We start from the raw sequence: 19,774 nt of genomic DNA on the forward strand, positions 1-19,774 counted from the left end.
GGGGTGACCAGGCCATCTTTCGCCCCTCTATGTCAACAGTTTCTAGCGAGCCTTTGGCCACATGGAAGGTAATTTCTCCCCTTCTCATCTACAGACTGACCACTGGGCCAATTACAAACAGCCTGGAAGGAATTACAAGTCTAACATGCGAACTCACCCCGGCGACAGGGCTGGAAGCAGCATGCTGACCTCGCGGTTACCCAGCTTCTATCCGGTTGTCACGGGAGCCAGGCCACACAGACTGGACGCGTCTGATGCCGTTGACGGCTGTTGAATTAGGCTCTGGGGCCATCGATTGGGACCGTGTGCGTCTGCCGGGTGTAATTAGCTGCTCTGCTGAGCTAGCCGGGCGCTCCCCGGCTGGCAGGGTGACCACTGGGGCGGCTTCGGGTTCTACCTCGCTCCCGGCCCCAGCCCCCTGCCCGTGGGTCCCACACAGAGGCCCTCATGCAGGTCCTGGGTCCCCAGCTCAGCGCCTCCCGATGGCAGAACCACTGGAGAGAGGGCCCCCGCCAGGGGTCCGAGAATGGACCATGAGTTTCGATTCTTCTGTCCGGGGTTTTCAAGGACTTCTGACTTCCATGGCTTCTGACTTCTGTCAGACACTGTCCAGGTAAATCAAGGAGCAAACCCCATTGTTTTGACCTGGGTCTCTGTCTCTTTACAGCAGACCCGGGTCTTAGCCCAGAGCGTGAGGAGATCACGTGTCTTCACTTCCTTTAAATCAACCCCAACCTGCCTGACCCCCAGGTGCTGGTGGGCAAGCAAGCCCTGCCGGGCTGAGGCCCCTCCTTCCCCCCCTCCCCCCGTCACCGTCTCCCGGGGCACATGCTGGCCTGGGGCTGCGGCCCCCAGAAGCAGGTCTTCAGGGGCTCAGGGGAGAGCACTGGGGAGACCCTAGTGGGGGGACTGCCCTTTCCCCATCCCCTGCAGGGGGCACCTGGCCTGACCTCATTATCTCCAAAACAGCTCCCTGTGGATACCCCGCAGTTCCTGATTCCTGCCCTGAGCTTCGGGGTGCAAAGGGGTCTGTGCTGGCCTGGGTGGAGGGGAGGGCAGGCAGACATGGAAGACAAAGCCAACAGTCTGCCGGGCAGCGCGCACACCGCCCAGGAGGGTGTGCGAGCCCCTGCCCCCCTCTGGGCGGCCAGCATCTGCCATCCTTCTGCGGCTGACGGCATGTGACGCGCCGGGACATGGTCACCACCCCTCCTCGACTCTGCCTTGCGCTTTGTCGCTCAGTCGTGTCTGACTTTGTGACCCCATGGACGGTAAGCTCGCTACGCTCCTCTGTCAATGGGATTCTGCAGGCAAGAAAACTGGAGTGGATAGCCATTCCTTTCTCCAGGGGATCTTCTCAACCCAGGGATCGAACCCTCTGGAAGCACACAATACAGTACTGTTGTCTACAGGCCCTGTGCTGGACAGCTGCTCTCTAGGACTCATTCATTCATCCTGCAGAACTGAATCTTCACGCCCTTTGTAAAGCTCCTCCCAGTTTCCCCTCTCCTATCATCTCTCGGGTGTAGGATTAATCTCTCGGTGCTCAAGGTGAGGAAACAGAGGCCTGAAGACGCTTGGAGTCCTGTTGCTGCCATATCAGCAAACAGAGGGTGTTGAAGCCATCAAGCCACCACCCCCCTGGCTGGAAGGTGAGCCCTAAAGGAACTCAGGATGAGAAAGCACAGGAAACTGGCCCCAGAGAGATAAACTGCTTATCAAAGCATCATTTCAGCAAGCCCAGACTCTTGCATCTTCCCATTCAGAGAAAAGCACTGAATTCCTTAACTTGAGGTGTCTGTTGTCCAGTTGCTAAGTCGTGTCCCGCTCTTGGCAACCTCATGGACTGCCGCAGACCAGGGTTCCCTGTCCTTCACCATCTACTGAAGTTTGCTCATTTCATGTCCACTGAGTTGGTGATGCCATCCTACCATCTCATCCTCTGTCTTCCCCTTCTTCCTGCCTTCAATCTTCCAGCACCAGGGTCTTATCCTATGAGTCGGCTCTTCGCATCAAGTGGCCAAAGTGTTGGAGCTTCAGCTTCAGCATCAGTCCTTCCAATGAATATTCAGGGTTGATTTCCTTTAGGAATGACTGGTTTGATCTCCTTGCTGTCCAAGGGACTCTCAAGAGTCTTCTCTAGCACCATAGTTCAAAAGCATCAGTTCTTCGATGCTCAGCCTTCTTTATGGTCCAGCTCTCACTAACAGTCATCTTTTGATGTTCTGACTACCTGGTCTTTCTTGCAAAAAGCCCTATATATCCTGGTTTCCCCCACAACTCATCAGAGGAGCCCCTCAGAATTATTTGAGATGCTGTGTCTGGGGCTTAAGTCCTCAGATCTGTCCATCAAATAGAATATAGCTCTCCATGTTTAGGCTGCGCTTTTATTTTCAGGGAGTACTGGGAAGTGGGCACGGAAGTTAGCGGAAAATAGCAAGTGTGCCAGGACCAGCCAGGAAAGGTGGGTCAGGCTTCACACTGGAGCTCGGGCGGGGGAAGGGGGACTGAGGGGGGAGGGGGCGTAGGATCTCTGGGAAGGAGCAGACAGGGGCTGTGGCAGGTGGGCCCAGAGTCAGGGACACGCTTCAGGCCTGCCTTCCGTTCCGCTCTGACCTGGTTCCCCACCTGCAGAAGCACGGGCCGGCTCTCCTGCCCATCCTGTCCTGGGCCCCATTGGGAAGCGCTCTTGTGCAAGGGGTGGTAGGTGAGGCTCCAGGACTGTCCTGGGTGCCTGGCAGTGGGCGGCAGGACCACAGCGGGGGTGAGGGGGGCAGATCCTAGTTCCCTCCCCCACTAACTGAGGCTCCACCAGAGGCCCTGGGGATGGGGACCCTGGGGATGGGAGCAGGGAAAGCTGCCTCTTTCCAGCCCACACCCTGGAGGACTGGGCAGCACCCGATTCGGTCCCAATCCTGGGCCTCCCCATCCAGCCATGATGCCAGACATCCCCTATCCTGCCCCTCAATCCCCACCCTGGATACCCGCTGAAGCTAAGGGGAGAGGAGGGCCCTCTTCTTCACAGGTTTCTTGCCCTGCAGGGCTCTGGGCAGGGGTCAGGCCTGATGGGACCCTGGTCACTGGTCATTTCCGCCATGGTTGTGGCTGCCACAGCAAATGGGACCACCTAGTGCTTTTCTAGGCTCTTAGCCTGCATTAAAGGCATTAAGAGCATCCTGCCTTGATCCTGAAGATGGATCCACGAAATTATCGTGAAATGATATGGAAAAAGACAGGCCGGCAGTTCCCTTTTCTCTAATCTCCTTATTTGAGCTCAGTTTGATGTCCAAACAGATCCCGATGCCGACACTGCATTTTGCCAGAGATTTCAAAGGGTGAGGTAAGAGATTATGCAGTTTCACATTCGGAAGTGTGTGCATACATTTGCATATTATATGCATCTATTATAACGGATTGTAAGTTGCATAATCAATCCAAAACAATCACTTTTATCCTACCGCATTTGTATTGTTTCCTGCAAGTGACATGAATCCCACTCTCTGGGAGCTCAACAATGGGATCACACTGATGACTAGACTCAGAGTTGCCAGTGAAGCTCTTCTGGGAAGAAATACTTTGGGATCCAAAGCAGGCAGGGGTCCAAACACTGACAGCAGGTTTTCCTTTTAGTCTGCACTGCACCCCTCCTGGCTTGGAGTTAAAACCCCATGGGTAGTCTTAGCACCATGAGGGATTCTGGGTTGATTAGCCTCTTTTGCCTGGGGTCCCTAATCTATAAAATGGACATACTTTCAGGACGTCCTTGGTGGTCCAGTGGCTAAGACGCCCAGCTCTCAATGCAGGGAGAGAGGGCGAGTTTGATCCCTGGTCAGGGTACTAGATCCCACATGTAGCAACTAAGAGTTTGCAAGCTGCAGCTAAAGATCATTCATGCTGCAACTAAGATCTGATGCAGCCAAATAAATAAATAAATAAAAATAATATGTTTTTTAAAAAAGACAGCTTCAACCTTTGCTTCTTCTCTGTCTCTTGGGTTGCTAGAAAAATTCCCAGAGTCATCAGTTAAGTTTAAGTTGCAGGAAACAAATACCACTCTTGATTTAGGTTTTAAGACAAAGGATCCTGGACTGGCAGGAGTCACAGTCCCAGGCTGGGCCTCCAGGCGAGCCCGGCCAGAAGAGCTCAGTCAGGACGCTGCCCTTGGAAGAGCTGATTTCTCGAACATCCCCAGGGACTGGGATGTGGGGGTCGGCTGCTGCCACCTGCGCAGCCACCCCTCAACAGCCATGAAACCAGCGGCCAGGCCACGGCACCCACAGCTCCACGGCTGCATCTATAGCAGAAACACAGGCCGTTCACAGCTCACACACGGCTATAACGGGGGACAGGGTCCTCCCTGTGTAATTTGCATTCAGCAAAATTTTCATTCAGAACCCCAGCTGCACGTGATCTCAGGTGGCCTCAACCTGCGCAACGTGAAGCAGGGTTTCGGTTTCCCGGCCAGAGAATGAAGTCAGGCCATGAGAGTGAGAGTGCTAAATCCCGGCCAGTAGACCCCCAGGGACAGTGGTCAGCGAAAAGGCCCTGGCCCATCACCTTTGCAGAAAATGAATTTCTACAAAGAGGCAAAAAGTAGTGAAGCAAGTAAAGTCTTTGTGCTCCGTCACTCAGTCGTGTCTGACTCTTTGCAACCCCATGGACTGCAGCCCACCAGGCTCCTCTGTCCATGGGATTCTTCAGGCAAGAACACTAGAGTGGGTAGTCATTTCCTTCTCCAGGGGATCTTCCCAACCCAAGGATCAAACACAGCTCTCCCGCATTGCAGGGGAATTCTTTACCATCTGAACCACCAGGGAAGCCCAGAAAAGTCTTTACTGGGAGGAAAAGAGGATGTGTGGATAGGCACAGGGGCAGTCTCAGTGACAGAGGCACGCCCTCATGGTGGTTTGGATCACTTATTTGGGGCGTTTCTTTCAGATCTCCTCTAGCCAGTCATCTGCTTTGTCTTCTCTGCTCCGTATTTGGTTCATCTCAGGGTCCCCCCCACACCATATGCATGCACGCAGCTCTCAGCCAAGGTGGGCTCTAGAGAAGAGGCCTATGGGGAGTTGACATCACTCCCTTTTTGACCTTCAAGGAGCCTTCCTGCGCAGGTAGTCAGAAAGGGCTCCTGGACCTAAAGAATGAGGGATATGTGGTCTTTTGTCTCTTATCTGGGCAGGCTCAGGTCTTCTCTCTTCACTCCTGCTATTGTGGAGCATCTGTCTGCAGGGGAGAAACTCGAGTTGCTCAACCTGGAGCCTGTCTACCTCCTGCCTCACAAGGGAGAAGAACCCGAGAAATGCAGTTTGCAGTTTCCCAGCTTCTGCAATACAGGCAGGCTCCCCAGAAGGCAGATGGAATGGCTGTGGGCCAATGCACCAGGCCAACCCCACCCATGAGCTGGTCACTGCCAGGCCCAGGAAAGGTCAACGCATCTCCACTCACTCTGGCTCTCTGTGTTCCGAATGGCTGGCCTTTCCTTACATCAGGACCGCTCTCAGATCTGGGAGCAACTGAGTGTTGGGTGATGGGGAGCCAGGATCGCAGTCAGACCTGGGCTCCACCTTCCCCATTCTGCAAGTGACAAATTCTCCAAACCTCAGTTCCCTCCCTGCAATTAGTGGGGTTAAGAATTTCTACACAGAGGCTACTAGGAGAAATAGAGGAGATGGTTCTTTGGGAACCAGGACCAGTGGTCACATATAGCAAGTGTTCAGTAAACTTGAGCTGAGCTGGACGGCAGACCATGAGGACTAGGTCAGTGTGGTGCTGGATGGATGGTTGGTGTGAGAAATGAAGTATTTCCTGCCATATCAGTACACAAGGATGTCAGAGTTATCATGGACTCCAGCCTTCCAGGGCATTCAGCCATCAAGTTGCAGCCACTCCCTACGGTGAGCACAGAGGAACTCTGGGTGTGAAAGACACGTGATACTGGTCCCAGATAGCTGAGATGCATTTGAAAGGCATGATTTCAGTGAACCCAGACACTTGCATCTTCCCATACAGAGCATACATGCATGCTAAGTTGCTTCAGTCATATCTGACTCTGTGCGACCCTATGGACTGTGGCCCACCAGGCCCCTCTGTCCATGGGGACTCTCGAGGCAAGAATACTAGAGTGGGTTGCCATGCCCTCCTTCAGGAGATCTTCCCGACCCAGGGGTCGAATTCACGTCTGTTATACCTCCTGCATTGGCAGTTGGGTTCTTTACCATTAGTGCCACCTGGGAAGCCCTCCCATACATAGAAAAGCACTCAGTTCCTTAACTTGGGATGTCTGGTTTCCTGTGAAAGTGAAAGTCACTCAGTTGTGTCCAGTTCTTTGCGACCCTATGGGCTATATAATCCATGGAATTCTCCGGGCTAGGATACTGGAGTGGGTAGCCTTTCTCTTCTCCAGGAGATCTTCCCAACCCAGAGATTGAACACAGGTCTCCTGAACTGAAGGCAGATTATTTACCAGCTGAGTCATCAGTTCAGTTCAGTTCAGTTCAGCTCAGTCGCTCAGTTATGTCCGACTCTTTCTGACCCCATGAATCACAGCACGCCAGGCCTCCCTGTCCATCACCAACGCCTGGAGTTTACCCAAACTCATGTCCATTGAGTTGGTGATGCCATCCAGCCATCTCATCCTCTGTTGTCCTCTTCTCCTCCTGGCCCTAATCCCTCCCAGCATCAGGGTCTTTCCCAATGAGTCAACTCTTCACACAAGTTAGCCAAATTATTGGAGTTTCAGCTCCAGTGTCAGTCCTTCCAATGAACACCCAGGACTGATCTCTTTTAGGATGGACTGGTTGGATCTCCTTGCAGTCCTAGGGACTCTCAAGAGTCTTCTCCAACACCACAGTTCAAAAGCATCAATTCTTAGGCACTCAGCTTCCTTCACAGTCCAACTCTCACATCCATACATGACCACTGGAAAAACCATAGCCTTGACTAGACAAACCTTTTTTGACAAAGTAATCTCTCTGCTTTTTAATATGCTATCTAAGTTGCTCATAACTTTCCTTCCAAGGAGTAAGAGTCTTTTAATTTCATGGCTGCAGTCACCATCTACAGTGATTTTGGAGCCCCCAAAAATAAAGTCTGACACTGTGTCCATAAAGGAAGCCTAAGAATACTAGAGTGGGTATCCTATCCCTTCTCCAGTGGATCTTCCCGACCCAGGTATCAAACTGGGGTCTCAGCATTGCAGATGGATTCTTTACCAACTGAGTTATCAGGGAAGCCCCTGGTTTCCTGTAATTAACAATAACCTCTTGATGTTCAAACTACCTGCCCTTTGTGGCAAAACTTCTATGTAACCTGGCTCCTCCTTCATCATCTCCTTGGAGCAGTTCTCTCAGGGTCACTTGAGACACTGCCTCCCGGGCTTGAGTTCTAAAAATTTCTGCCAAATAAAACACAACTCTCAACTTTTAGGTTGTGACTATTTTTTGACCGCAGGAATCAGGATCCTGGGGTTTGGACCTTTCGAGTTGTCCCCAAACAAGTTTCTCCTCTGCTTCCATCCTCATCTCTGACACAGCCTTTGGCTCCCAGGGCTAAACGCAACCCCGCAGGATGCCCTTAGCCCCAGGCTGGTGCCAAGAGCTCAGCGTGGACTCCAGGAGCACCCCTATCACCTATCTCCACTGAGCTGGCCTGAGAGAGGAGGACGGGCACTGCCAGCCCTGGCTGTGCCAGCACACTGAGCCGCACCCAGATGCTAATTATCTCCTGCTGGCCGGCCTGCTCCCCGGGCTCCAGGGGGCCCTCCCGCTGGCCCTGCTGGCCGCTGGTCCCTGTGCCGGGCCCAGGAGTCAGCCTCCCCGGGGGTCCTGCCCCCTCCCATCTCACCTTCACTGTCCCGGAGGAACGATGTGTGGCCAGGTCTCAGGGAGGGTCGGCCATCGAGCTCCTGCCTGGGGGTTGGAAGCTCTGCATTCTCTGGAAGCTTCTCAGAGGGTCCCCACATGAACGTGACTCTGAGAAGCCGCCTGCAGGTCCAGCAGACGCACGAAACCCCGCACCCAGCCCCCAGCACCCTGGCAGCAGGAGCACCCCCCACCCCAAGCTGGGAACTCTCCCTTCTCCAGACCCCTCCCTCTGTGGCTGAACCCTCGTGAAGCAGGACGTCTCCTTGGTCACCCCGGGGACTGTAACTGCAGACGCGTGGAGGGCGAGAGGCACAGACCCAGGGGCTGCTCAGTGAGGGACCGGCCACTTCGGCACTGGAGCTGCTCCACGTGGAGAGGCCCTGCTGGTTCCGAGCAGGGACAGGGCCCGAGCGGGATCCCACGACGGGTGCCCACTGCACAAGGTGGACAAGTGTCAGAAACTGTGCTCCAGGGAAAGACCGGATCCCCAGCGCAGGAGGTTACCAACCTTCAAAAGATAACGTGCGCAAAGCGGTCCCCCTGGAGGCGGGCACCCAGGAAGAGCTCTGTCTGAGGAAACTGTTGCTACAAAGGAATGAACATCCAACCAATAGCTCAGCCTTCTGGGGTGTGCGGGACAGGACCACCTGTCTTCCATGACCGGGCACTATTTCCCATACTACGCATCTTCACGCTCCCCTGAAGCAACCCTTCTCCTGGCTCAAGGGTCCCTGTCTTTCCTTGCCACTTTTCCTCGATCTATTCTGTTTCTTTTTAAAGAATTAATTCAACATAACCAAGTAGGGTTAATCCAAGAATTTGAGAGATGATTAACACATATCAATACAGCTCCACATATTAACAGCTTAAACAACAAAACCACGAGGCCCTCTTGAGAGATAGTGAAAGCCACTTGCAAAATATGATGGCCATGCTTGAGAAAAGAAATCAGTAAATGGGGTTAGAGGTAAACACATACTCATTTCCATGAAGAGCAGCTATTACTTTCAGCAGAACACAATACACCTGTAGCTGAAAAATTAAAAATCCTAGGTGGAAGAAGAAGAAAAGCCACAAAAGATAATATTATAGTAAGGAGACATATTTAATGACATTATTTGCAGAGTTATGCTTACAATATCTAAGTTATCAAACTTATAGGTAGGGGGAAAATCTCAACTTAGCAACTAGGGAAAGAAGTAAAACGTTGCATTAGAATTAAATAAAGTTCAGCGTAATGGCTTTATTTAAGATCAAAATTAGAAAATGTCTAGTTCGTCTATATTCCTGGGTCTGTTACTAACATGCCGCCGCCTCCCGTCCAGAGTTTGGTGCTGGGAAGTGAGTGCTGTATTCCAGAGTCTGGGACTATAAGCCTGCAGCCCAGCTGCACTTCACCTCCCCTGTTGTGGACGTAATACTCCTGTTCGTGCATCCCAGGTTGGGGGTGGCTCATGTTGCAGTCCATGGGGTCGCAAAGAGTCGGACACGACTGAGCGACGGAACTGAGCTGAACTGAACTTGGTGTGATTAGCGGCCCAGAGCTTGCACAGAGAGCGGAGGACGTGGCCGCCGCAGTGGGGCGGGTGCAGGGTCACTCTCGGCCGGGGCTGGCTTCTCTGGGGTGAGCCGCTGCAGCGCCCGCCTTCAGTCCCTCTGGCTGCTCTGAGACGTCCACCCTGGTCAGCTGGCTCTCCCCCGCGGCTGTGGCAGAGCTCAGGCTGAGCGGGGGGCTGGCCAGGGTGGGAAGGAGGGCTGGGTGGGGTAGGGGGAGGGGTGTGTCTGGGATTCCAGCTGCCCTCCTAGAGCCAGCGCGGTGAGCTGGGGGGTGGGTCATCTGCTGAACACAGACCCTGGGAGGAGACAGTCTACTGACGTTAAGGGCAGCCTCTGCAAAGCCTCCCTACTCCAGACCCCGAACAGAACCTGGGGTTTGGAGTCGAGCTTGCAGCCGAGAAGACATGAGCCAGAGGCCAGACGTCTTTCTACTTCATCTCAGTTGATGTTTCTGGGAGAGGTAACAAGGAAATACTGGATATAAAAATGGCAAAAATAACCCCAAGCAGCACACGCCAGGTGCACACGGTGAATCCCACCACCTGCGGCCGCCTTCCCCGTGCTCCTCAGAGGAGCCTCCCCATCTGGGGGGACCCTCTGTCGTCCTCACTGGACGGTTTTGAGGAGGGGAGTTTTACCGGTAATCACATGGGCAGCAGGAATAAAGCAGGGAAAGTGAAAGTGAAAGTCGCTCAGTCGTGTCCGACTCTCTGCGACCCCATGGACTATACTGTCCATGGAGTTCTCCGGGCCAGAATACTGCAGTGGGCAGCCTTTCCTTTCTCCAGGGGATCTTCCCAACCCAGGGATCGAACCCAGGTTTCCTGCACTGCAGGCAGATTCTTTACCAGCTGAGCCACAAGGGAAGCCCAAGAATCCTGGAGTGGGGAGCCTATCCCTTCTTCAGGGGATCTTCCCGACCCAGGAATCGAACTGGGGTCTCCTGCATCGCAGGCAGAGTCTTCACCAGCTGAGCTACAGGGAAGCCCATCAAGCAGGGATGGTGTTGGCAAACCAGGACCTGTGGCCGCTGTGATGTCGGTGCAGTCTGCAAGGATGACAAACAAGGACAGGAGGGCTGGGAAACCAAGACAGTGCCGCCGTCCGAGATCTGCGATGTGCGGGCCAGTTCGTTCATCCCATAGGCAGCTGAGCGCTGGCTGTGTGGCCTGGGGGCAGTCACAGAGCGAGACAACCTGGGGCCTGCGTGCCCTCCCCGCAGCCAGCTTTGAAGAGACGCAACAGGTGGAATGGAGAGGACAGGGCTTCGGATGCGGGCCGCCCGGTTCAGGTCAGCTCCCAGCCCACAGCGCCCCAGCCGAGCGGGGAAGGTTTTCTCCTCTCCTGCTCTCCTGGGTCTTGGTGGGGAGGACAGGCCCCACCAAGGACACTCCAAGGACAGAGCTAGTGGCAAAAGCTGAGCTCTGCTAAAGCACAGAGATGAAGCACGCACTCCTGAGGTCAAGGAAGACTTCCCTGCCTGCACATGCCCAGGAAAGCTTCATGGGGGTTGAAAACGGAGGGGGTCCCACCCCATAATAAGGGTGGGCATGCACCCATAGGCCTCTGTGGAGGGATCCATCTTAGAAAAAAGCTGTGCATGCATCTTGGGGAGGGTCTAAGACCAGTCAGGTGTGGAGAAAGAAAAAGTTAATTGACCATACATAGGAAAAGACCCAGAAGGACTGTCCTATAGAAGGTGATGTAAATCACCTCTTTACTGTGCTCCTTACTCAGGACACCTGCGCTCCTCTTTTGGTGTGTTTCTCTGCCATGCCTCTGACATAAATAAATAAAACTGTTTCTCTCTGTGTTCTCCCAAATATTGTACTTCATCTCTAATAATAAACTTTGTATCTGTTTTGCAGTTTTTTGCCTCCTTGAAACATTCTTGGTTTCAGATGGAGTAAGACTCCGAACTTTGCTTCTAGCCTCTAGGCCCTGGTGGACTGGAGGCTAGGTTCAATCCCTGGACAGGGAAATAAGATCTTGATTCAAGACTACTGTCCCTCCAAGAACACTATGAAGGAAGCTCAAAGCACCAGACCTTGGCTTTACCAGTCTTCCTGCGCTTTGGGTGTGGGAAGGTGTTCTGAACCAGCCAATCATATGTTCTCCCGCTGATCTACTTAGCCAATGAGTTGCATCTGCTCAGAATCATGTGGTCAATCAGATGGAACTGTCCTATACTTTTTAGCCAATCTGATAGACTTCCCCTGAACTTTCCAGCCAATCAGATGTGCCTGCTATGAATTACTTGGCCAGTCAGGCCGGACTATTCCCATCTGGGTCAGTCTTCAGGTGTCCTGGCTGGGACATCTGGCCCTCAGGGAGGGTCTTGACCACAGTCCCCTCGCTTGACCTGATACGAAGCTCTGTCTGCACACCTCTGGAGCAACATTTTCTCTTCTTCTTATCAACGTTGTGTGCTGTGCCTCATTTTCTAATTCATTTCTGTTTTGCATATACTGGTCAGAATCCATTTTCCCCTTTTGTCGTTGCTCAGTCGCTAAGTCGTGTCTGACTATGTGACCTCACAAACTACAGCACACCAGGCTTCCCTGTCCTCCACTATCCACCCAGGTTTGATCAAACTCCTGTCCATCGAGTCAGTGATGCCATCCAGTCATCGTATCCTCTGTCACGCCCTTCTCCTGACCTCAATTTTTCCCAGCATCAGGGTCTTTTCCAATGAGTTGACTCTTCATATCAGGTGGCCAAAGTATTGGAGCTTCAGCTTCAGCATCAGTCCTTCCAATGAATATTCTGGGTTGATTTCCTTTAGAATTGACTGATTTGATCTTCTTGTTGACCAGGGACTCTCAAGAGTCTTCTCCAGCACCCCAGTTTGAAAGCATCAATTCTTCAGTGCTTGGCCTTATTTATGGTCCAACTCTCACACCCACACATGACTACTGGAAAAACCATAGCTTTGGCTGGATGGACCTTTGTCGGTAAATGCTGTCTCTGCTTTTTAATACACTGTCTAGGTTTGTCATTGCTTACAACCAAAGCACCTTGACTTACAACCAAAGCACCTTGACTAACACGCTGTGTGAGCTTGGGATAGGTCTTGCCAATCTCTGAGCCTTAAGTGGTCTTTCTCAAAGTGGGATGAGAACCCCCGGCTGATTTGGTTAAGACGTGTGCTGTATGTGTGGCCCTGGGCCACCTGCGTGGTCTGGAGAACCTGTGAGAGCAGTGTGGACAGCAGTGTAGCTGCAGAAGCTACCTTGCTAAATAATAGCTTGTTAGCCTATTTATTAACCTCCTTTCTGTCAAGAGGTTGACATTTTCAGAAGCAAAAAATGTCTATCAGATACAATATGTCAAACCATTTAAGCGGATTTGGTTACCTGATACTATGGCCACCTGAGGCAAAGAGGTGACTCGTTGGAAAAGACCCTGATGCTGGGCAAGATTGGAGGCAGGAGGAGAAGGGGACAGCACAGGATGAGATGGTTGGATGGCATCACCGACCCAATGGACGTGAGTCTGAAGCTCAGGGAGGTGGTGGAGGACAGGGAAGCCCAGCCTGCTGCAGTCCCTGGGTTTCTGGGGTGCTGTCGTCCTGGGGTGCTGGCATCCTGGCGTTCTGCAGTCCATTTAGGAGTCTTTGTGAGGAGCTTTGCTTCCCAGGTAGGTTTGCCAGCTGAAATACAGGACCCCTGGTACATTGGACTCTCAAACAATCATTTTAATTTTATTATTATTATTATTACTCTTGCCCACCCTTCATAACTTGCAGGATCTTAGTTCTCTGACCAGGGATTGAACCTAGAGCCCGGCAGTAAAAGCACCAAGTCCTAACCACTGGATTGCCAGGAAATCCCCAGACAACCACGTTTTACGGCATAAATATGTCCCATGCAATATTCAGGACACATTTCTGCTACAAGCGTCCTGGTGGCTTGTCTGAGATGCCAGGGTACCCGGCTGCCCTGCGTTTTTGTCCGCCTGTGCCTTGGCTTCCTCGGGAGTTCGTCTCCCACACCCTCACTGAGCCTGCACTTTGCAGGGGCCCTGCTGACCATCACTGGCTGTTACCCGACGCGTCCCTGAAAGCCTGTTGCATTCGCTCCGAGCGTATTAGGTCAGGCCATTTTGACAATGACGAGGAACATGTGCGCACCTGTGGCCATGTTCCAGAATCAATGGAGTCTCAATAATGAAACGGCCAGCACTCTCACGCTCCTCACCACAGGGAGTCCAGTAGGAAGCATAAACACCCTTCTGGCTCATTACAGCTCATTCTCGCATCCCAAAGAGCCTGTTTCTCAGCGGGTGCCTGGGATCCTTCCCCCTCCAGCCCAGCCCCGTGCCTCACAGCCCTGCTCAGCCCAGGGCCATTATGCACTCCCCTCGTCCACTGCAGCCAGAGAGAATAACACGTCTGCTCAACAAGCCTCAACCCCCTAGTCTCCCTCCCCCAGACAGACACGGACGCTTCTCGTGAAGGTTTACTGCATCACCCAGGGAGAGAGGCCATTTCCTGGACTGGGCTGCCTGGAAAAGACTCTCCCTCCCAAAGTGGCACGTGGAGGGTAGAAGCTGGTGGGGGCTACGTGGGGACCTCCAGCCACGGGAGAACAAAGCCGCAGGTGCCCGGGTCAGAGGCGCCCCTGCCGTGGGCTCTGTCCGGAGGCCGCAGAACCGGTGGTTCAGACAGGATTCCTAACTGTGACTGTGGGCCTCGGGGACCGCATTTCGGGAGGCTGGTCAGCATCTCTGGGGAAGCATCGCCCGTGCTTCATTGTTCCTGCCAAGCGGATATAGCAGTCTTTATAGGGAGTGCCCGGCAGGGGCTGTGCTGGAGTGAGATTGAGGTTAATTCACTGTAATTGCTCACGGGCCTCTGTGATGCTGGTTCTGAGAATAAGTCACAAAACACGTAGATGGTCACGCCCCCAAAAGTCCTCACTGCCGCCGACTTTAAAGCTGCCAAACGAGTTCCCGATATGAGCCTGGCCGGGCAGGTCTGTTCAGGCCTCGGATCTGCTGAGTGGTCTGTTCAGTCCACTCAAGAAACATGTCTTGGGCCCTAACACGTGCCAAGACTCCTGTGCTGGGGGTGGGGCAGCTCTGGCAGTGAGGAGGGGACAGAGGGGGCCCACGGGGTGCAGGTGATCGTCAGATGAGGAATTCCAGGCCACGCGTGACGGAAGCGATCAGACACAGCTGGGCTGTGTGTGGAGCAGCCCTAAGAGGCAGAGGCAGGGCCACATGGCTGCCATGGAGGGGTGCCCACGGGTCCCACCTCGCGCCCCATCCTGGCCTCCCGCCCCACCCCGTGTCTTCACCCTCCTGGGGTCCAGACCTTTGCCCCCTGTCTGTGCTGTTTCCCATCCTGGGGCTGGGGCTGAAAAGTCCAATTCACACCAGAGCTCCCGGCAGACATCACCACACGGTTGGAAGGCACCCTTCTCTGCATCCTCTTAATCTGGGCCCCACGGGGGTTTGGGACTTCAAGAAGGAACGAGGAGGCCCTGGGTGCTTGGCTTTGAGACATGAACTTCAGGAACCGCCATGAGTGCACAGGTGCTATCGGCCGCAGCCCAGGGAGAGGGAGCCGGGGCTGCTGGGGGCTTCCCACACGGTGCCCCTTGCACTGGGGGGCTCGCGGAGGGGCTGCCATGCTCCCCACTGCCAGCCCCAGAAGACTACATGCTGGCTCAGCCCCGGTCTGTATCCTGGCCGGTGGGGAGGGGACGCCCTGGCCCCTGCTTCTGCAGGCGTGGTCTGCAGACCAGCCGTATGGGCGTCACCTGGGCGCTTGCTTCAAGGCCGAATGTGGGACCCACCTTCCGCACAGGACTCAGTGCTGGGCCAGGGTGAGATTCAAATCGGTACCACAGAGGGGAACCCCCTGTGGGTCCAGTGATTAAGACTCCACGCTCTCCCGCTGCCTAGGACCTGGGGTCAGTCCCTGAGAAGTGAGAACTAAAGGAAACTAAGATCCCATAGGCCATGTGGTGCGGCCAAAAACAAACAAAAAAGCTTTTAAAAATGGACTGCAGAGGGAACGATGTCATTCTGTTCAGTGCACACACATATTAGGTGGGTTAGCACGCTCGTGGGCGTGGGAGGGGGTTGAGGAAGAAAAGACTGATATGGTGAATGAGTGTGGCGATGAGCAAAACTCAGTCCCCACCTGGGAGGGCTCGTGGGTTAACTGCTTTGTAACCAGGAATCCCACGATTTTTCCAGGACCAGGCTGAGCTTCCCTCTTCTGCTCAGGCTCGGCCCCCTGCTCCGCCCCCATCCATCAGGCTGCATCTCAAAGTGTGGTCCACGGTCAGCAGCACCACGCACTCATCAGTCACTCGGGAGCTTATTAGGGAAGAAGGCTCCTGCACAAACCCCAGACCCATGAGTCAGAATCTCCGGGTGTTGGATCAGAGATCTGGTTTATAAGCCCGGGCTTAATGAGGAAGGGATCTATTCTCCCCAGGTAATGAGAAGTGCCAGGCAGACCTCCCAGGGGTGGTGTGCGACCAGGATGCTTTCTAGAGGGCTGTTCAGATCTTGTGTGCAGAGTTTGTCTTCATGCTGGTGGCCGTGCCTTTTTAGGATGACTGTCCCCTTCCTGAGGCCCAGGCAGGAGGAGAGGAGAAGGCCGGGCTGGGCCCGCCCCTTGCAGCCCCTTTCACAGAAGCCCCCCCAGAACATCACGAGCACCTTGTTGTCCATGTGGCTGTAGCTGGAGGGATGGGAGCTAGGAAACACAGCCTTTTAGCCGGACTGCAGGCCGCCCCCGCCCCACTGGGCTTCTGCTGCAAAGAGCAGACTAAGAATGGGTCCCAGGCACCCCCAGAGTGTGCCTGTGCATACCCACTCGTGCCGGGTCCTGTCTTCCCTGTGGGGACTGGGAGGCATGGAACAAGCGCGACCAATGAACTGTGCGTAGAAGTAGGTCAAGCATTTGGAGTGCGGGCCTGAGACTCTCCAGGGCTCTTTCCATCTGCACGGCAGCTGGCGGGGTTTGAGGACACAGCTGCTCCCTGAGCCCGGGGCCCCAAGTGACCACAACAAACAGTCTCTCTGCTTGCTGTTCCTGATCCCTGCTGACGCATGATAGACACGCTACCTGAGCGAAGAAACCGTCTGGCGCTGTTTAAACCACTGGGACTTAGGGGATGCTTGTTAGTTCAGCATAACCTCGCTTACCCTGACTGATGTAATTCTTCTCAATACATATCAACAATCCCGTAAGATGACTTAATGTTTTTAGACAGTTTCTTACATATACTTTGTCCACTCCACTCTCAGACTCATCCATCTTTCAAACTCCAGCTGCTTGTCCCTGAGAAGGCTGTCCTGACCTCCTCAGGACGAATGGGCCCCGTGCCTCCCCTCTTCTTTGCCAGGTACCCCACGAGAGCAGCGGCTCCTTGGCTATCAGCTGTCTGCACACCCTGACCTCTCACTGCACTGCTTCCCAAGGGTTGGGATCAGGGTTTACTCACCTCTCGATCTCAGCTCCAGAATGGTGCCTGGCACACGGGACACCCTCGAAAGACGTGTTGAATCGAAGAGAAACGGGACACATGCAGACAGACAGTAAGCGGGAGACCTGTGGTAGACTTGCTTTTCTGCATGACTTTGCTCATACGTCTTCCTTTGCTTGCAGTGTTTATTTCATCTTCTGAGTCCCCACCTATGCCTATTATGTGCATACCCACCCATAAGGGAGCTGCCTTATGGGGAAAGTCATCAATCACCCAATAACTATTTATTGAGAAGCTACTATGTACCAAGTATGTCCCTAGATTCTGGGTCTGCAGCTATAAGCAAAACAGATAAAAGTATTTATATTCTAAAGGACAGACAAGATGGCAATAAAAAGCACATTAAGATGTCAAATTATGTGAGATGCGCCAAATGCCCTGAAGAAAGGTTAACCGGGGAAAGGGCTGGTAGGTGGTAGGTGATGCTGTTTTCAGAGGAAGGTGAAGAAAAGCCTGGGAGTAGGTGACATTTGAGCTGACATCTGAAGAAAGTGAGAAATTCACCAGGCAGATAATGCAGGGAAGGATATGTCCAGAGGAACAGTTTCTTCAGACAAACAGTTTAGGCCAGTGCCACGGCTGAGGTGTGAAGAGCAGTGAGTAATGCGGAGACTGAGGCAGGGAGGCTGGGGAGGTGGGTGGAGCCACAGAGACCCCTCTGGCTGAGAGTCAGAGGGTAGGTGGGGCTGGGGGTGACAGACGTCAGAGACTAGGGAGAGGCGATGGTGGCCAGTTTGATGGAGCCTTGAGGTGGCCGAATGGCCATGTAGGGGACAGTGTTTGCTAGCATGCGGCCCACGGGAGACGGCGGGGCTCGGGGTGAAGTCTGAGGACCTCTAACGTCTCTGGATGCTGAGCCCATGGCTGGGCAGCATCACTGGGCGGGGGCAGGGGGGCCGATAGATAGACAAGAGCAGAGACCCGAGGGCAACAGTAGGGCCACAGGTACAGCTGGGAAGAAGAGGAGGGGTCTCCAGAGAAGGAGAAGGAAGAGCAGGAGCAGAGAATAAACAAAAGGCAGAATCACGACGCTCACATGAGCATAAAATGAACCCCCAAGGGTTTCTCTGACTTGCTAATTAACAAGGACATCAGTCAGATGTTACAGCCGGGAGAATTTAAAGAGCATTATAGAGGACGTAAGGATTCCACAAACAAACTTACATATATTCCTGGCAGTTCTGTCTACAGGGCGAAAACCAATTTCATTCCGGCAGCGGCAATTAATTTGCATTTCAGTGCCTGGGAATCATTTTCATTATTCCGTTTTCCACAACAGTTTGGTGCAACTTGTAAAATAGCTCAAGGAAAAATAGAGGAAAAAAATGGACAGGTGCAGTAGACAGGACACTCAGGAAATTTCTAGGCAGTTTTGGTGATTGTTTTTTGCCCATTTAAAGTCTTTACCTATTTTTCCTGACACGGGAGACCATGGCGTCTTAGAAGACAGTTAGAAGAGCTAAATGTTTCCAGGAGGGATGATCCGCACGTCAAGTGCTGGAGGGAAGGTGAGTTGAGAGTTAGCTCCTGTATTTGCCCAGATGCAGTGGTTGGTGACGTGACAAGGATGGTTTTGGTACACTGATGAGAAGGGCAGCTGCGGTGGGGGCGGGGGGGTTCAGGAGACGGTGGGAGGTGGAGCAGAGGAGCCAGCCAGACTGGACCTCTAGAGAGGTGATCACAGACTCCTCTGACCTGGCGCAGAGAAGGGCTGGGAGAAATAGCTCTTCTGGGGGTGGTCCTTATCACCACCATCCCTGGGGTCTTGCTGCTTCCTTGGGAAAACAGATCCAAGCGGCCCTAGACCACCTGTCCCAGGAGAGAGGCCAGCACCAAGGCAAGAGCCCCAAGGGCAGAGGGGAGCTGGCTCCAGAGGACGCAGACAGCGTGACCTCCCCAGCGTGAACATCCTCCCGGAGGATGCAGACAGCAGAAGCCCCCTCCAGACTGGGGCACGTCCAAAAGGATGCCCCTGTCCTGTAGGCTCTGGACTAGGGTGCCACCTCGCCCACCACCCTGCCGCCACCCCCAGCTCCGGCTCCCCTTCCCGCTCTGTCCCCTCCTCCCCTGCCCGCCCCTCCCTCCAACTGTTGAGTCACTGCAGCTCCGCTGGGCTCCGGGGCTCACAGCTATTAAGAGGCTCGGCAGGAGGCGCGCCTGCCATCTTGGGGCCCAGAGTCTGCTCTTTCAGATGCAGTGTCCTTGCGCTACCACCTTCTGCAGAGAGAGCAATGTGTTAGAAAACGTGGCCGTCCGTGCGTCCCCCCAGGTGAAACATGGTGTTTGGAAACGTGTGATTTTTGTCTGTGCGTTTGCCTCTGAGAATTTGCTATCATATTGAGGATTATCTTAGAGACAGAGAGAGAAAAAATAAAGAGGGCAAGAGAATCTGTGAGGAAGAGAGAGTGGAAAGCAGCCGGCCGCCAGGGAAGGCATGGCTGGCTGGGCTGCCGGCAGGGGCTTCTCTGGAGGCCTGTGATCTCCGAGCTCCTGCTTTGCAGAGTCACAGCCCAAACCTCGGGAGCTGGGTTCTCTTCTCACTTCACAGAGGAGACTGGGGCCCCCGGGGGTTTGCTAAGATCCTGAGTTGGGAATCGCTTGTGTCTGAGTGGCTGCAAAATGCCAACTCTGGTCCCATCACTACCTCCCAGGAGAGCTGTGAGTCAGTGGTGCTGCCTTTGAACCCGGAGCAGGGTTGGGCTTTCTGGAAAAGTGAAACGGGCGGTAGGTGGGAAATAACGGTGTTGAAGAATGAGCAGCATGGGCCAAGGGCTAGTGAAAGTGGAAGTGTCAGTCCTCAGCTGTGTCCGACTCTCTGCGGACTCTCTGCCTGTAGCCGCCAGG

At 53.8% G+C, this 19,774-nt stretch overlaps 1 long non-coding RNA gene across 1 annotated transcript; it reads right to left on the reverse strand.

Moving 5' to 3' along the window:
- Positions 1-9,083: 9,083 nt before the first annotated feature.
- LOC139031910 (uncharacterized) lies at positions 9,084-18,934 on the reverse strand. The gene is made up of 3 exons (XR_011484434.1): positions 16,889-18,934; positions 12,779-13,074; positions 9,084-10,470 (listed from the first exon to the last, which is right to left on the reverse strand). It is a non-coding gene; the product is annotated as an uncharacterized lncRNA (long non-coding RNA).
- Positions 18,935-19,774: the final 840 nt, after the last annotated feature.

Source organism: Odocoileus virginianus, chromosome 28, assembly GCF_023699985.2.
Source record: "Odocoileus virginianus isolate 20LAN1187 ecotype Illinois chromosome 28, Ovbor_1.2, whole genome shotgun sequence".
Lineage (NCBI taxonomy): Eukaryota > Metazoa > Chordata > Mammalia > Artiodactyla > Cervidae > Odocoileus > Odocoileus virginianus.